This window comes from Nannospalax galili, unplaced genomic scaffold (genome assembly GCF_000622305.1).
Source record: "Nannospalax galili isolate Female #2095 unplaced genomic scaffold, S.galili_v1.0 scaffold60, whole genome shotgun sequence".
NCBI classification, from domain to species: domain Eukaryota; kingdom Metazoa; phylum Chordata; class Mammalia; order Rodentia; family Spalacidae; genus Nannospalax; species Nannospalax galili.
The window spans coordinates 1111656-1128790 of record NW_008346989.1 but is presented as its reverse complement, the minus strand read 5'-3'; the positions used below and the strand labels follow the sequence as shown (position 1 = coordinate 1128790).

Here is a 17135-nt window from a genome sequence, read left to right as displayed (position 1 = left end):
CTGGCTTTGGTATTAGAGTGATGCTGGCTTCATAGAAGGAATTTGGAAGTTCTCCCTCCATTTCTATCTTTTTGAATAAATTAAGTAGTATCAGATGTAGATCTTCCTTAAATATCTGGTAGAATTCTGCTGTAAATCCATCTGGTCCTGGGCTTTTTTTAGTTGGGAAGTTTTGTATTACTGTTTCAATATCCTTATGTATTATGGGTCCGTTTAAGCTGTTGATCTCTTCTTGGTTTAGTTTTGGGTGGTTCCCATGCTTTTAGATAGCTGTCCATTTTTGGTTTTGTTTTTTTTTTTCGGTCTTTTTAAGACAAGGTCTCCCTATAGCCCCAGTTATCCTGGAACTCAATATTGTAGATCAGGCTGGCCTTGAACTCACAGAGATCCACCTGCCTCTGCCTCCCAAGTGCTGGATTAAAGGCCTGCACCACCACGCCCAACATGTGTAGGTTTTTAAAGTATTCCCATATAATGTTCTGGATCTTTTTGGTGTCTGTTGTGATATTTCCCCTTTCATCTCTGATTTTGTTGATTTGGAAGTGCTCTTTCTTTCTTTGGTTAACTAGGCTAGCGGTCTGTCAATCTTGTTTATCTTTTCAAAGAACCAGCTCTTGGATTCGTTAATTTTTGTATTGTTTTGTTTCTATTTCATTAATTTCTACTCTGATTTTTGTTATTTCTTCTTGTCTGCTGGGTTTGGGTTGCATTTGTTGTTGCTTTTCAAGTGTCTTGAGTTGCAGTGTTAAATCATTTGTTTGTGTTCTTTCTGATTTTTTTAATGTAGGCACTTAGAGCTATAAACGTCCCTCTAAGGACAGCTTTCAACGTGTCCCAGAGGTTTTATTGTGTTGTATTGTCCTTTTCATTTAGTTCCAGGAATATTTTTGTTTCTTTCTTAATTTCTCCTTTGACCCATTCATCATTCAGGAGTGTGTTGTTTAATCTCCATGTGTTCATGTGGTTACTGGGGTTTCCCTAGTAATGTTTCCCCTTTCATCTCTGATTTTGTTGATTGGATTTAAATTTTTTTAAGTTGGGCTAAGGGTCTGTCTATCTTGTTTATCTTTTCAAAGAACCAGCTCTTAGATTCATTGATTCTTTGTATTCTTTTCCTTGTATCTATTTCCTTGATTTCTGCTCTGACTTCTTTCCTCATCTGCTTGGTTTACGTTTGGTTGGTTGGTTGGTTGTTTCTGAGACTCTTGAACTGAACCTTTAAGCCATTTGTTTGCGCTTTTCATTACTTTTAATGTAGGCACTCAGAGCTACAAACTTCCATCTTGGGACTGCTTTTAATGTATCCCAGAGGTTTTGTTGTATTGTGTTTTTAGTTTCATTTAGTTCCAGGGATGTTTTTATTTATTTCTTGATTTCTTTTTTGACCCACTCATCATTCATGAGTGTGATGTTCAATCTGTGTGGTTCCTGTAGTTACTAGAGCTTCTTTAGTTGTTGATTTTGAGCTTTATTGCATTGTGGTTCAATAGAATACATGGAATTATTTCAATTTTTTGCATTTGTTGAGGTTTGTTTTATGCCCAGTATATGGTCGATTTCAGAGAAATTTCATGGGCTGCTGAGTAGAATAAGTGTCCTTTGGTGCTCAGAGAGAATATTCTATAGATGCCTGTTAGGTCTGTTTGGCCTATGATATCCTTTAATTCAGATATTCTCTGTTTATGGAAAAGAAAGATTTAATTTCTGTGAAATACTTTCCATGCTGCTCCACCATGTCCCTCCTCCATGTCCCTCCTCCATGTCCCTCCTCCATGTCCTCCTCCATGTCCTCCTCCATGTCCTCCTCCATGTCCCTCCTCCATGTCCTCCTCCATGTCCTCCTCTCTGTCTCTCCTCCATGTCCTCCTCCATGTCCTCCTCCATGTCCCTCCCATGTCCTCTCCTCCATGTCCTCCTCCATGTCCCTCCTCCATGTCCTCCTCTCTGTCTCTCCTCCATGTCTCTCCTCCATGTCCCTCTTCCATGTCCCTCCTCCATGTCCCTCCTCCATGTCCCTCCTCTCTGTCCCTCCTCCATGTCCTCCTCCATGTCCCTCCTCCATGTCCCTCCTCCATGTCCCTCCTCCATGTCCCTCCTCTCTGTCCCTCCTCCATGTCCTCCTCCATGTCCCTCCTCCATGTCCCTCCTCTCTGTCCCTCCTCCATGTCCCTCCTCTCTGTCCCTCTTCCATGTCCCTCCTCCACGTTCCTCCTCCATGTCCCTCCTTCATGGCCTTCCTCTCTGTCCCTCCTTCATGTCCCTCCTCCATGTCACTCCTCTGCGTTCTCACTCATGTCCTCTTCCATGTCCTCATTAGTTGGAATGTGAAAGATTTTAATAGGCCAAAAAGCATATTTTACTTTTATTAGAACACACCAGATTAGAATATGAAACTGAAATTTGTATACTGATGATAATGTACTTTGGGGATTTTTCTAGTCTCGTGATGAATGCTGTATTTCATTTTAAATTAGGCTTTTCTTTAAATTAATAGATAATGTATCTTATTTTCACCTAATAAGCCTCATTTTTTTCTCCTAGAACGTACAAAAAAATTCAAAAGTAGGGAGACAGAGATGCCTATTCTTTATGTTCCCTTTGGTTGGCAACAAAGCATGCTCTAAGATCTTCAACTGCATTCAGAGTGGGAAGCTGGAGTGGGAAAGGGTCCATGAGCCTGGATAGTGTGGACAGAGCTGTGTGTGCAGAGGGAAATGAAGATGGAAGTCCTTCGATCTGGTCTGCAGTGGCTCCAGTTGAGAGAATGAGGTGGAGAACTCTGCCCTCTTCCATCAGGCTCCCTTTGAATTTAAAAAAATGATAATTAAGTGTAGTTTACCACAATTCGCATGTCTTCTATTTTCAACATAGACTGACAGGATGTACTTTATCTAACAGTCCATTACCTCCACACTTTCTAGTATTAAAGTACATACTGAGTGAGCTCTGGGACACAGTCTTGGTGCCTCTCTTTTTTTTCCGGGGTTCATTTATCCTACAAGTCAAAAGGAAGAGCTATCACATTGGTTCAGCTAGTCCCTCATCCCTTATCTGGGGAAGACAAGGATCCTCAGGTGCCAACTGAAGGGACCAAATTAGGCCAAGGAATGTATCTTAAAAGAAGAGACAGGTGGTGACTGGCATGTTCATTGGGAGAGAAGGCTCTGTCAAAGGGACACAATTCAGACATCAAGTTTCAGACCGTGAGGAAAAGTGCAGAGCTTAGAGGATCGGAGGCTCTGTGGAGGGCAAGGTTCTTCTAAATTTAAGAAAATGGTGAGGCCCTGGGGAGGAAGCACAAGACCCCAAACGGGAAAGCGGAGACCAACATGGTGGAGGCTTTCTCACCTGCCTCCCTGGCAGCCCACATGCCAAGCCAGGTGCATACCAAGAGCAGACTGCCCTGTTCCAGGCGGACTTAATATTGTATCACTTAATTCCATAAGCCTCATTCAGAGGGACTGTGCATGTGAGGCCTATATCCTTGAAATCTGAGTTGAGTGCTTTGAAAAGATGCCATTAAGAAAATGCTCTAAAAAATCTATGCCCATTTGGCTATGGATGAATCACCTATAAGTAAATGAGGAAGATCGTCTAAAAACTAAATCAGCCGCATACATGTACTCGTCTGTATTTTTCAAATGACTTTGAACTAATACATGTGCCACTGGTTTTCCATACCGCCTAAGTATTATTTATCTTTCCTCTCCCTCTCTCTGTATAATTCTCGCTATTCCCTCCCCCATTTAAAGTATCCCCCCTTTTCCCCCACTTCCCTCTTAAGAATCTGTCTCCTACTGCCCCCTCCATGAGCTCCTCCTTCCTCTTTATCCCCATGGTTTATTTCCAGTTTCCTGACTCCTGCAGTTACATCAGGATATACAGTCACATTTAGGGATTTGAAACTAAGGCCCACGAGTGAGAGAGAGCATATGCTGCCTGTTTTTCTGAGTCTGTGTTACTTCCCTTAGTATAACATTTTCTAGTTCCGTTCACTTACCTGCAAATTTCATTATTTCAATTTCCTTTACTGCTAAATAGAACTCCTTTATGTAAATGTACAACATTTTTGTTATCTATTCAGCAGTTGAGGGACATTTAGGTTGTTTTCATTTCTTAGCTATCGTGAAGAGAGCAGCAACAAGCATGGCTGAGTAAGTATCTCTGTAGTAGAATGAGTCCATTGGGGGTGCCAAGGGGTGGTATGACCATATCATATGGTAAATTTATTTTAGTTTTTTGAGAGTCCTCCATACTATACTAATTGTGTCAGTTTGGAATCCCACCAACAATGGATGAAGGTACCTCTTTCCTGGCATCCACACCAGCATTTTGTGTCATAGTGCTGGACAGGAGAAACTTCCCTCTGAGTTGTTGGTCAGGTAGTCCAAGAGAGTCCCAAAATAACACAGGCTCTTTTCACAGCCCTTAATTGCCTCCAAGAACTTGAAGGTAAGGCCCTACTGCTGAAGATAGGCCACACTTTGGACCCAGGACTTGGGGCAATAGAGCTGGAATTGACTTGAGAGCCTCCTCCCTGAAAACTAGCTCTCATAGTACCAGAGGAAACTTTACAAGCTGCCAAGGGAGAAAACTACCAATGGTCCTACCCAGCTGCAAAGCCTAATAAACAACGACTGGTCCAGCAAATTATCTCTATTGGTTCAGTAGTGGAACTTTTATCTTGGGGGTAATCAACAGCTGCCTGATTGAAATTTAGGCCCCACTCAGTGGCGGGAACTCATATGTGCTACTATAAACAGAGTCAAATACAAATAGCTAGAAAGGTCATAGATCCTAGAGAAAACCTTATTTTTGCCACATCCCTAGACCAATGCAATTTCTTACTTTATTTTAAATACATATCCTCATATTTACAGACAAGTGTACCTTTCACCCCTCACCAAAGAAGCTTCTTTTTTGCAAAAGATGGATACTATTATGGAGTTCTAGAATTGGTAAAACACAGAGAATAAGTGTCTGTGAGATGCTTAACCCTAAGTGACATGTCATTGGTGCAACTTCTACACTTAGGACGAATGCGTTTCTTAACTCTCACCAGAAAAGTTTCCTTATGCAGCAGATGGTGATTAACACAGAAACCTACAATTGGCCAATGTGCAGAGAACAAGAGGCCACAGACTGCTTATCCCTGAATAGGACACCTATTTCCAAACTATGCCTCCCAGGGCTCAGGAATCATTGCAAGAGAGACAGAAAGAGTGTAAGAGCCAGAGGGGGTCGGTAACCATGAGAAGCAGGGTCTTCCAGACAGCTGATTATTTATTTAAATGAACTCAAACAATAGTGACAGCATATACAAGTCCTATGCAAGCTCAAATCAGACAAAATCCCAGCATAGACACGGGGAGGTGGGTAAGAAATTCCAACACAATCTAAGGAGCTTTGGACAATCGACAGCTTCTAGAAGGGGCAAAGACAGGGTCTTGCAGGGGATGGGGCTCTTGGTGATCCCAGTGGATGGACCCACACTGCGGGGCATTTGGGGACACAAAATAGACTCTATAGGACATATATATGAGTATAGTAAATTGGACAGGAAGGAGAGGCGGGGCAGAGAAGGAATCAAAGTACCATCAAACTATATTGCATGAAAATTGCAAAAATTCTATTAAAATCCAATTTAAAAAGCTAAATCAGATTCTAAGTCCTTTGCATACATTGACAAGTTTTTGTCCATTCATTGACCTGGTCGTTTTCAAATGGCTCCATCTCACCTCTATGGGTGGAAGAGACAGATGACTGAACAGGCCTATGGTCCAATGGTTGAGCACATAGGTGAATGTAGTAATAAGCTAGTAAATTTCAACAACCTGATCTCTGAAAAGGAAAGGACAAAGCCCCGATTTGTCACATTTGCCACTGTCCTTGGGGTAAATGACATCACGTCACAGCAGATTCCAAGCTGCCAACATGAAGCCTCTGAGTGGAGCAGGGAGGAGATGTGGACATCTGCCTGTGGGAAGGCTGTGCTGCAACATCCTGGGCAGGAGAGAAGTGGGAGGAGAAGCTGGCATGGGTTCATGGGAGTTCACACCTCACTGACACATGGAGACTAGGGAATGAAAGGACTGTGCTCCTGTGTGCTCACACAGGCCTCTCCTGCACACTGCTCTCAGGGCTGGTAACCATTCCTCTTCCCATCTGGAGAGTCAGTGTGGCTCCGCTGCCTGAACTCTCACACTCAGGGAGTAGGACCAAGGGACCAGAATCACACACAGGCTTAAATGGTCCACATGCACACGCTCTGGTCCTACCTTGGGGCAGGCCCTAGTGTCTCCATACCATTCCTGTGTCCAAGGCCAGTGTCATTCAGAATGAAAGGGAAGCAGATGGTGACACTACATCCCCCAGGACCCTCTGCTCGCCTTCCTTACGAATGGCACTGGTTTTAGAGATGGTCTGGAGAGACTAGGCACTGCAGCATGTGGGACAGAAATGAGGCCTCTTCTTGTGAGAGCCCCGAAGGGGGCCTAGGTGGGAGACAGCTCTCTGTAGTGCCCCAGGGACCCTAGGTAGGTGAAGGCCTGCTGCACTGAAAGTCTTTTACACTCAACTTACAGGCCAGAAGATCTGATACCCCCTCTCCCTGCAGTGGTCCTGGTTCCTAAAGGTGGCCCATCGGAGTCCACAAACGAAGGCCACAACAAACGCTAGTCTCTTTGCTGTTGTGAAAGCCAAGTCCACAGCATGTTGTATATAAAAGCCTGATCTTGCGATCTTTGCCTTCAGATTTTAATCTGCTGTAATCAATAACTTGTTATACATAACGAAGACAAATGCTACATAATGGGCCTGTGTTTATTAAGTCAATATATGACTCGTAGGGAATTCCTTGGCATTGTTTGTGTGCGGTATAAATATTTTAAGATTCTGCCGGTAACAGGAGTTTCTGTGTATATTATACAGAGTTCTCTTTTATCCAGTTTGAAGCAGCATGAAGGAGCGGATGCAAATTGTCCAAACAAACGCTTGTTTCTCCCTCCAGCTGGGCAGATCATCGTTACTGCCTTCCGGGAGCCCTGGTGGTCCAGCATTTACTCGCAGGTAGGTACTGCTGGGTGGAAGCAGGGCTGCAGTGTGTAGAGGCGAAGTCTGACGGGTGGTGTATGACTGTGTGGTGTGGGTAGTGTGGTGTTTGGTGTGGTGTAAAATGGTGCAGCATCATGCATTACACAGTGTTTTGGGGTGTGGCACACTGCATGATGTACTTTTGTGCTGTGTAGAGTTTTGTGACGTTGTGGCCTACATGCTGCACTGTTTTGTGTAATGTGTTACTGTATCATATGGCATTGTGTGTGATGTGGTATTGAGTAATGTGTGCTTTGATGTGACATTGTGCAGTGTTTTGTTGGCAAGTGAGGGGTGGTGCTGTTGTTATTGTGTTGTGTTACGGAACAAGCTGTAACGTGTCATGTGGTATGGCGAGTGGCATGTAGCATAATGGTGCACTGTGTTTCTTGGTATTGCATTTCAAAGTGTGCATGGTATAGCATAGCATTTCATGATGTGGTATGAGATATGAAATGTTGTATGGTATGTTGTGTGGTTGTGGCATGGTGTGACATTTGAGGTATGATGTATATGTGTGCTTTTTTGGTGTTGTGCTATTGTGGCGTGGTTTTTCCTAGTGTAATGTGTAGTTTTATAGTGTATGGTGGTGTGTACTGTTAGGTAGTAAGATATCATGTAGTGTGTCATTGTGTTGTGTGGCATGCTGTTATGTGATGTTTTGTGGTGTGGTGCTCTGTGCTGTTGTATGGAATGGTGTTCTATGGTATGCATGGTGTTATTTAGAATAGTGTGGTATGTTATTGTGTTGTGTGATGGCATGATGTTGTGTTGTGGTGGTGTTATATAGTGTAATTTGATGATGCGGTGTGATGTAATGCAGCATTGTGTTGTATGATGTGGTGTTGTGGTGGGGTGTGGTATGGAGTTGTCTTGTATGGTATGTATGGTGTTGTGTGGTGTAGTACTGTTGTGTAGTATTGCAGAATGGTGTGGCAATGTGTGGTGTTGTGTTCTGGTGCCCCTGTCATCAGATAATTAGAGAGACATAAATGGTCAGGCTGATACCTTGGAAAGATCTAGAAGGCCACAAAGACACAGAGTGCTTTGACTGGGGGGGGAGCAGAGACAATGTAGGTTGCTGGTACTGATGACCAGTGTCCCCCTCAGCCCCAAGAACTCTGAGCTATGGTGTTGAGAACATGCCTTCGTTCTGTAAGGGGCTGATCCCAACTTAGTTCTCTGGGGTTTTCTCGCTTTTCTGTCCTGATGACCCAGAAGTGTTGATGTCTCACCTTGCCAGTTCATGGTGGCTAACCATCTGCTGAAGGAAGAAGGCAGGAAACTGGCAGCTGGAGTCCTGAGCTTGTGATCTCTTGTCAGATGGACTCTGATGTAATCCATGTCTTGAAATGCTTCATTCCCCATAGCTACCGACTGGACACATAGCAAAATCAAGTCTCCACCTCCCTCACTCCTCAACAGATAAGTACCATGCGCCTTCTTGGTGATAGGTATCAGGTTTCAACTAGGATACGAGAGTGTTCAACAAAATCTAGAGTGCTGTCCTTTCCTATGACACACACAGACAGGGTGGGGACTGCAGAATGGGGGAATGGGGCTGGACTGCAGAGCTGAAGTGAATGGGCATCTGACACTTGGCTCTGATCAGCCTTTTTAGCAGCACATATCCACAGAACATCCAGCTCTAGTCCACACAGAACCATAGCAGTGGTCCATAGTCATCACATCAGGGAGAAGAGAGAACTTCTGTCTACTGCATCCTTGCAAGTGAAAGACATTGTGAAGCCCAGTCTGCAGTGCCACTCTGGGCCTTCCATGAGCAGGTGAGGTGTCAGTGGGTTGGAAGCTTGGGAGTCTCCAACCTAGTAGAGTCTTCACAGACTCGGGGTGTAGGACAAGTCCTGGTGAATGAGATCCTCTGAGCATGCTGTTGGCCTTGCTATTTTGTTATTATGTTAATTGACCTCTTGCTCTATAAATAAAGGAGAAACAGGCAAGTTACCAAATGCAGTGCAATCATGCCTTAATTAATGACTGAACACCTTCTGAGATGTGACCTGTTGACTGATATCATCTCATCATATGAGCACCAGAGTACTTACCCAAACCTGGATGGCATAGCCTGTCACACGCCCAGCTGTGGGTCTGTCCCACTTCTGCTATAATTCCATACAACAGTCACACTAAACACTGTGGGCAGCTATAACACAATGCTGTTCATGTGTTTAGCCATCCAAACACAGAAGTACATTAAAAAATACAAAGCAATAGGAAATTGTGAGCTCCATTATCATTTCCAGAGACTACCACTGCATGCAAGCTCTGTGACCAATGAATACATCATTACTCAGCACACAGATATATACACTTCCTGGTCTTCAGGGCCAAGACCTTGGATTTTCACAACTCCAGATGGAACTTAGCAGCTAGAATAGCTGAGGACTCAGAAGTCAGGATGGATGACTGGCTTCTAGCAGCCTGAGATTTCCACTCAGACATTAGCCCCTGGCCTTGTGGAGGCCTCCAGGTGCTGCAGCTTGGCTAAGCAGTCACCACCTCTACTTAGAGTTGTCCCTGAACTCAAAGTCTCACTGAAAGATGTACCTGGGCCAGACTGATTCTTTTCTCCCAAAGCTGACCTTTGCATATAGTCTGTGCAGCCCTGAGTATCCTTGACCAGTGTGGATACTCAGCCCATGGTAATATGCTTGATGGATGTTCTGGGACGGCCTATGCACAGGTACCAAAATCTCCATCCTTGTGGGTTTAAATCTGAGTAGATCTCAAAGACTATCTTCTAGGCTCTGTCTTCATTCAACATCTACACGTACATTATCATGACCCCCTTTCACAAAGCATTTTCTCCTGTGTGCATTTCTCAAGCTAAAAGTCAAGACCATTTTAAAGGTTTCTCTTTGCCTACTAGAGAATTCTTTTCATTTTACCAGGAGAGTGAATGCATACTGCCTTCTGGAGTGGTTACCAGAACACTGATGGGCCTCTGAACCATGGGAGGGCCACAGCATGTGCAGGCAGGAAGCCACAGGGAGCCCATTATCACATGGCAGCCAGGTCAGAATTCTGGGATGGTAACAGTCTCATTGTGCTTAGCTTCCTCATCTGTAAAATGGGAGGCAAAGCCACCTGCCTGGTAGGGTTATTGTGAAGAGTAAATAAATTAAACCACGCAAGAACCTTTCTGAACACACTTTGCAAGGACCAGATGCTGTCTCACCTGACTTTGAGCAGCAAATCTGAATAGCAATCCCATAGCCTGGTGGAACAGGTAAACACTTATGACTAGAATTTCAATTAACAATGATCATCATTTAAATTCTCCTTTAAATTGAGCTCTTGGAGGCTCATGTGCTGATGAAGTCGCACGATGTCCCTGTCTGGAGTGCACCACCTCATTAGCTAAGAGGGGAACCTGAGATTAAAGCTAAGCCTTCCAAACACAAAGAAAGGGGATTTTTTTTCCAAAGGAAAAAATTAAAAGGAAAATTGAGCTGGCCCTGGTAATAATATACTCTTGTTTCCCTGCCCAGTCCCTGCTGTAGGCTTAGCTCCTCCTAGGTAGCAGGCCAGGCAAGGCCTCACTGACACAGCTAGCTGCTTGGGACAGGTCTCTACTGCTGCTGGCTTCTCCAGGAAGTACCTGGGAGAAATCCCCACTACTCCTTTCCAGGAAGCAGAATGTATTTGAAAAGAAACCCTGAGGCCCTGAGCAGCTGACGCAACTAGGGGAATAAAGCAGACTCCTGACCGTTTGAAAAAAAGTTAGTGATCTGTGCAGCCCAGGACTCTGGAGGCAGCTGCAAAGACCCCTCACCAGGGGTAGGTCCCAAGGAGGTATGGAACGTCAATACTTTTATCTTCACGGAAATTACCCTTAGAGCTGGAGCTGTAGAACCAGGAGGTGAGAGGGATGGTCTGGTCCTCGGTCCCAGGAGTTAGTCTGCCCTTAAGCGGAAGGACCAGAACTCAAAGAGGAGGATCACAAAGAGGAAGGGAGATTGTACATGGCCTACCACACTTATAAGGAACTGATGTGTTTCTCAGGGGACCCTGTTTGGTCCTGAGGGAAGGTTGTTACACACGGCAACACAGCTCCTCCCCAGCCTCTCGACTTCTTGTCAGGAAGTATGATCACTCCCTCTTTGCTCTGACTCCACCACGATGCATCCATACAGGAAGAAATACGCCCAAGGCAGCCCTTGCCAGGACCAACATTGTGCTGTTTGGACTCACGCCTTCCAAAGCTGTGAACAAGATAATCCTCTTTTCTTTACAAAGTATCCTGGCTTACATCACATTATAGCAGTGGGAAACTGACTATTGCAAAATGAAGTTAGTCTATGTGAAGATGGCTCTAGAGGAACCTGGTGGCCAGTGAGAGGACCACAGCTACGGGTAAGCATTCCCACCAGTGCTCTCTGCTCCACTCCACAGAGAGCCCTCCACATGGGTTAGAAGGCATGGAGAGCCCTGTGTCCATCTGGCCTCAGCTGTCTGCCGTGATTTTAGATGAGGTGTGAATATAAGCAGGAGTCCAATGACATCAAGCCTAGAAACAGCTGAACGATGAAGCCGAGTGGCAGCCTTTGATGTTGAAAATGAACAGGTACTATGCAAGATTAGGTGTCGTGGTTCAGAAACAAGCAGTTCTGAAAAAAGACTCCAATTCTATTTGTGCCAAGCTTGCCTTACGGAGTATGTGCAAAGCCTCCTGGGTACCCTGTGTCATGTAACTACACTCACTTGATTCCTTCTCAGTTTAGGCATTGCTTGAGATTCAGTCTCATCATCTCGGCCCTGTCTCAGATGACTCATTCTTCTAGGACCTGAATGCCATTTGACTGGACTCACTATGGCAGACCCCAGCATCAAGGCAATGGAACCCAGCATTGCCCTTGTGCACACATGCCCGTGGTAGACATGGCTAATCAATCCTGGTTCTCCTCCCTCTGGGAAGACTAGACAATATTGCCAGTTTACAGAAGCAGAAATTCTAGAATAGACAGAATGCATTCATGCCTTGAAGAAAGAGCTTACAGCTCCAGCAAAAGAAAAGTAATTGAGATGAAGTGGTCCACAATGATCTGTCCCTGGAGTTTCATTTGTCTTATGAAGAAATCACTAACAGATAACACAGGAGGATAAAGGGATTGTGCTTCCTGCAGAATGTTGACTGGCACACTGTGTCCATGGGTATACCAGCCACTCCATGCCAACAAATCTTCTCCAGTCTCCAGCAAAACAGCCTCTCTGGAGACAGGTGGCCATGGCTGGTGACTACTTGAGGCCCCGCCCTCAAGTTCTAAAAGATTTCATAACTGGCTCTTTATGGGAAAAATTTTGTACATTTTATAGGCTGTTTAGGAAAAGTCCCTGGCCAAGCGTTCCAAGCTGTCATAGTGCCCTTAGAATTTCATGTGAGAATGACAGGTTTGAACACAAACAGAATTCACTCCCAAATCACCTAGTCTGGGACACAGCCCTCCCACTCCCCTCTCATGCTGCCACACCATTACGTGAAATCCCTGAGCAAGTCTGTCTGCCGACGTCAGAAAGCAGAAGGCTTCCAAAGGAAGGTGACAGTCCTGTAAATCTGAGTCATCGAGCTGACAGACTGCCACAGCTGTGAAAGCAGGACTGCTGCGGACTTCCTCAAGTGGCTTCTAACTGCCCAAGGTGAAAGATAGGTGTGACTGCCCTGACTTTCTGTAAGTCATTTAGGAGATTCAAAGTCTCATTTAGGAGAAAAGCCTGGCTTGACAGACTGGGATTGAAACTATTCCCCAACTCAAGCTCCAAACTCGGTTCTCGCACACCCTGAAGTGGTGTGCACAGTCACGTAACTAACCATTTGGGGAACTTGCAATGTGCCAAGTACTACCCTAAGCTCTTTGCAGACAGTCCTTGGGCCCCCATGCAGGAGCTATAATGATGCAGTTCCTGAGACTAGATGCAGAGCAGACATGGTGTCAGGCCTATGCCTGGAGCTGGCTGTGGTCTTCTGAGTGGCCCAGCTTGCCCAAACTGGTGGGATGCCTTATGAAAAGTAACACTGTTGGACTCGATACAGCTGAATTTCCCAGACTTGTGAGACAAAGACCACGGCAGGGCTAACTGCAGAGGCCGTGGGTCCCAGAGGCTCACAGACCTAATGTGGTGGTGGGGGGGGGGGCAGACACCATGTTTAATCTCTGATCTCATTGCTTTTGATCACAAAATGGAAACAACCTCTTCATGCTCCGAAGTTTGTATGTACAGCAGTGAGTACCAACTCAGTCCTGAAAAGACAAAAGGTGTCTTTTGTGTACTTAGCACAGCACCACAAACACTTACCTTGTACAGCACCTAACCAGAAAGTGCCATTTCCGTACAAAACTGAGCACTTAGCCTACGAGAGGTCTCTCACTGATTCCGATTTCTGCTTTGCTGACTTCCCTTCTTGGCATTACCAGGAGGAAAGACCCTGCTTATTTTCCAGACCCTCTGTGACCTAGAAAGCCTCAACAAGGAACTCATATGTATCTTTCTGTTATAATCTGGAACCCCTTGTAGCATCTGTGATGAGAGGTTGAAGGGAGTTCCTAGGAGCCAGAGCACTTCTTACTGATGGTTCTGAGACAGTAAGTGTGATTGCAAATTGGAAATGTTAGTCTGGATGGTCCATGGGGCATCCAGATGCTTAAACAGTCCACAGATGCCCCGATACTTAGCCAGCATTATTCTGGGTCATCTGGGGGACCTTTGGACAATACCGATATTTGAGTTAGTAGACTGAGTGAGCAGATGTCTTTCCCAGTGTAGGTAGGCCTCATGTCATCTGTTAAAGGCTGAACAGAGCAAAAATACTGGTCTTTCTTGAAGTGAGAGGGACTCCTGCCTAACAGCTGAGTAGGGGCACCAGCCCTGTCAACCTTCAGACTTGAGCTGAATTGTCAGCTGCTCTTGAACATCAAGCTGATGGCAGATCTCTGACTCAGCTTCCTTCATCTCACAAGCTATCTTTCTATCCATCTATCATCTATCATCTTTCTGTCATTTATCTAGCTATCATCTATCTACCAATCATGTTTCTATTCATTTATTATCTATCATCTATTGACCTAGCCATCTATCATTAATCTGTCTTCTACTTATCCATCCATCCATCTTTGCTTACCTGTCTGCCTGCTGCCTGCCTTTCTGCCTGTCTGTCTGTCTGTCTATAGTCCTGCTTCCCTGGAGAACCATGACTAGCACATGGATACAATTGGTAGACATGCTTGTTAGTACATACTGCCTTCTCATTAGCAGCTGCCTTTCCCACACGCTAACACCTTCTCAAAGAACCCATTCTCCTGGCGCTGCTGCAAGGCACAGCAGATACTGCTTTCATCCAGTGGCAGATGCCAACTGTGTATCCAGAGTCCCTGCCCAGTGGAGGCAGACAGAAGCCCCTTGCTGGGCTGCACAGATGGAGAAGTGTAAAGTGGGTCTACACAGAGTCTCGAGCTGTGTCCTGAGCTGATACTAGAAAGGTCTGAGGAGAACCTGGTGCACATTCTGCCTTCACAGCGGGGTTCAAGCTAGCATAGACACAACCAGAGCAAGCAGTTGCCTGCATCCTCCCCCATGACAAGCACTAACCTTGCTGTTCTCTTTTCTCCCCTGTGGTGGATCTGAGCATCTTCCATGTCCACTTACAAGGCATTTGGTATGAGTCCCCTTATCCAGTAGTGTCGCCCTCCTTAGAAGAGACCAGCTCAGCCTTCAGAGTTGAGTGCTTTGCCGAAGGCAGTGGGCCTGAGACCCTGGATCCCATCAACTCGGGCTCTTCTGTCTCAGGTTCTTGGTCATAAACCTTTTGTGAATGAGTGTGCAGGAGGACATACAAGCGAGCATTGAGTTCATGTGTGAAAATATGCATTTGTGCATGCACACCTGGTTGTGTGGTTATGTGCATGTGTGAATGAATAAAGGTGTTATATGTGTGCATGTGTGGTCAGTGTGGGCATGCTCATGCTTGCCTGGGGGAGTGTGCATGGGTGCTAGTGTTGGTGTTTGGGTCAACACAGTCAGTGCCAATATAAACCACAGTGCTGTCCTAGAGCCAGTGCAGAGGGAAGGGGAAGCATCCAGGTAAGGGGGTTGCAGCCTGCTGGGCAGCTAATTAAAGACCTGGTCACCAAAGTGACCTTGGGCCCTCAGCCCAGGGACATGGCCTTGGCCCTTAAGGTAAAGTGACAGCTGCTACCACCACCCTCCCCTCTGGCAGCCTGCCCTGCAGAAAAGCAGCTTGTTTGAGCGCCAGAGCTGGAAAGTGGGGGTGGGGAAGAGCCCGTGGCTGGAAGCTGGACAGGACCCAGGCCAGCCAAATCAAAGGCAAATTTGTGCCTGGCTGTAAAGCAGTCTGTAGGAATAAGAATACCAGAGAGATGTGCCTGTGGTCCAAATCCCCCCACAGTCCTCTCAGGGCCCACCCATCCCATCTTTAACCGCCCAGAGCCAAGTATTAGGAACCTACTCACCAGAGAACTCAGCCTGTGGGGATGGGTGCTGCTTGCTCTGATTCACTCACCACACTCTCAGACATTGTGGATTCACACTGCACACTCACTGTCTCAGTTCACACTCAGGCTCAGACCCCCCCTCAGACTCACACTTGCTCTCCCACACATACTCTCAGACACAGGCACATTACACTCACTCAGACACACTCTCAGATTCACACGGTCTAACACTCATACACACTCAGACTCACACTCACACTGAGACAGGCTTACAGATTCACAGACTGACTCGCTGACACCTTCCCACTGATACAAACTCACACTGAGAATCACTCTGGATACACTCAGGCCCACACTCTGATTCACTCATTCACACTGACACCCTGATACATGATCACACTTGGCTTCACACACTGACACACTCACACTTAGACCATCCACTGTTAGATACACACTCACATGCAGACTCACACTCTGACACTTATATACACTCCCTCTCAACTCATACCTACTCTTAGACACTCACAAAAGCCAACTCCACAATCTAAGACTGTGAAGGTTCCTGTTGGTTCTCTGTCTATAGCCACATCTCTTCAGAACTGAGCGCATGGCCACCTCAAGTCTGCGCTATAGGCAGCAACATATCATGCTATGAGAGAATGCACAGACATGTAGACCTGGGTTACGGGTCTCTCATCCAGTGGAGTTCCTTCTAACATTCTGGAACTCTCCTCAGAGCTCACCCTTCCAAGGCTGCCCAGATTAGACCCTAGTTTGAGAACAGTTGAGTGAGTGGGTTTCCCTCTGGGCTAAAAGAATGCAGAGACAGACCCACAGTGTCTCCATGACAACGTGTCACCCAGAAAAGCACAGACAGAAAGGGCTCAGGGCTGTGTGTGTTGTCGTTGCTAAAAATAAAATAGCTAAACATAAAGAGGCAAAGTCACTTCCTCAGGCCAATGTGTCTGGATCTTAAGCTGCCTTTCCCATAACACTGTATTCTTTTTGTTAAATATTTAAAACACGGACATGAGACAAATGTTGCTAAGTGTCCATGTGTCCTTGAAGACGTGTGAAATGATATGGCAATATATTAATGTATGTAACTACACTGCATTAATATTTATCCAAGGATAAACAGAACATCTTACAGAAGCAGCAAAAGTCCCATTGCTGATCACAAAACATGGCATAATGAGATCAAAAGATCCTCAGTCTAGAGAGGTGAGTTTCTGTAGGTAAAGTGGAAAGTACTCTATTGGACAGCCTTAGACTGTAACTGGTGCAATACCTCCTTGGGACTCCTCCTGGTCGCCACAATCTCCATGCCACACTGACTGATCCCCACCACAGGCAGAAAGCTGTACCTTCCAGTCAGCCCATGAACTTGTGACCCTGTCCAGGTGAACTGGCATCCCATATAGCCAGTCAGCACTGGTCACACAAAAATGTATACTGCTGCACCGGGCATGGTGGTGTGCGCTTTTAATCCCAGCCCTTGGGAGGCAGAGGCAGGTGGATCTCTGTGAGATGGAGGCCACCCTGGTTCACATTGTGACTTCCAGGTGACCCTAT

At 45.7% G+C, this 17135-nt stretch overlaps 1 long non-coding RNA gene across 1 annotated transcript in view; it reads right to left on the bottom strand.

Annotated features, from left to right (window-relative positions):
• Positions 1-6804: 6804 nt before the first annotated feature.
• The window catches only part of LOC115072087, a 14558-nt gene continuing 4227 nt past the window's right edge, over positions 6805-17135 (bottom strand). The window contains exon 2 of the long non-coding RNA XR_003851150.1: positions 6805-9028. This is a non-coding gene — a long non-coding RNA (uncharacterized LOC115072087). The remainder of the gene's footprint in view (positions 9029-17135) is intronic.